The 1,697-nt window shown below is 43.5% G+C and overlaps 1 protein-coding gene across 3 annotated transcripts in view; it reads left to right on the top strand.

Annotated features, from left to right (window-relative positions):
• Positions 1-1,697, top strand: part of Dsc2 (desmocollin 2) — a 36,427-nt gene that overhangs the window by 2,469 nt on the left and 32,261 nt on the right. The window lies entirely within an intron of this gene.

Raw genomic sequence — 1,697 nt, 5'->3', positions numbered from 1 at the left:
AGAACGGAAAATCAGTGGATGAGGTGAACAGAGTGAGTCCCAGGGCAGTGCAGAAGCCCACTCTGAGCTAAAGATCATGATTTAGAAGTGAAACTCCCGAGGCTGGACAAGAGTTCAACACTCCCCACATCCAACTACAAGTGTGTAAGAGCTGAGTCAAAGTCACATTTCATCAGGATGTAGCTATGGCAAAGTAGGACCATGAAGCTCCTAGAGGCCACAATCCTAGTGTAGAGGTATATGCAGAGAGTGACTGTGAGGACTGTGATTGTTGTGGAAAGCAAGAACCGGGAATCTCTGGTGGTGTGAGAAACCAAGCCGGGTCTCCAAGCAGTGCAGAAAGCTGAATTCTTTGTTAGCCAGCTCTGATCCAGAGGAGATAAGTGCTCTAAATTCTGGCCCCAGATCAGCAGGAATGGAAGGCTTTTATAACTTAGCATGAGTTGGGTTGGGCGAGGGTCTAAGTGCATCAGAATTTTAAAGAAGCAGAAACAGCACATATTTATGTTTTTTGAGGGTGGGATTTTTGGATACAAAGAAGACGTTAATAGGAACATCTTGTGGTTACTGGATAAGCACAGAACATGCCCTGCTATACTTGGGGCTGGAGGCAGGAACTTGTAGAAACAAAGGTCTGTGGGCTTCAGGTTTCACTTTCCTCCTTATAACATCTCTCAGGAAATCCAAGATGGATGAAGGGGAAAGCAGTTACCAAAAGAGTGAAAGAATGTAAAACCGTGGTAGAGTCTAACAGATTCAGAAAGCAACACAATTTCAGACTTGCTGGAGTCAAGAAATGCAGTACCATGAAAGTGGAAGCGATGATCTACAGTGGAAGGCTTGAAACTGAGGTTCATAAAGCAGGTAGAAGTTCGTAATGGTGAGGCCTAGACTATGAGCATGGACTAAATGAGGAAACCGAGGAACTCAGGGACTAGAATTTTCTGAACAACTGTCTATGTGCGTAACAACTCTATTGCTAGTGTGATGAATTGTGACAAACTTAGTGGCTTAATACAGCACAGATTTTCTCATGTTCTGTAGGTCAGACAGCTAATGAGGGGCTCACTAAAATCAGTGCTAGCAGGACTAAGTTCCTTTCTGGAGGCCCTACTGGAGAACCCGTTTTTTGTATCAGCCTCTACATATTGTCCACTTTCACATCTCACAGCACCAGGGTGCATTTTCAAAGTCAGCAAGTGGTTCAGGCCTTTTTTAATTTTTTTTTTTAGTACCAGATATTGAACTCAGGACCTTGTGCTTCCAGACAGGCACTGAAGCTGCTGAGCTATCTCCTCAAACCCAGGCCATTCTTGTGTCACATTACTCTAGATGCCCTGCATCCTCACGTCTCTTTCTTATTCATTCTTCCACAGTTAATGGCCCTCATGATTGCCCTGGGCCACCCACACCATCCAGAAAAACCTCCCTATTTAAAACAAGCTCATTTGCTTCCTAAGGTTACTTATTCAAAGTCTGCAGGTTTGGACATGGCTATCTTATAGGGGCTGTCATTTTACTTACCACAATGTGTATGTTGAAATCGACAAGAGTTATAAGGAGTGGAGGAATTTAGAGAGTTTGACAGTGAACCATAACCTTACCATGAAAAAAATGTGTTGAAATATCTGTAGATAACTGAAGATGGGCAGAGCTGGAGCTTAGTTTGCTAATTTGAGTTCTAGTGATGGAGGTGA

The sequence above is a fragment of the Octodon degus genome, unplaced genomic scaffold, assembly GCF_000260255.1.
Source record: "Octodon degus isolate 3935 unplaced genomic scaffold, OctDeg1.0 scaffold00003, whole genome shotgun sequence".
Classification (NCBI taxonomy): Eukaryota; Metazoa; Chordata; class Mammalia; order Rodentia; family Octodontidae; genus Octodon; species Octodon degus.
The sequence above is the reverse complement of the archived record's forward strand: the minus strand, read 5'-3'. Positions and strand labels throughout refer to the sequence as shown.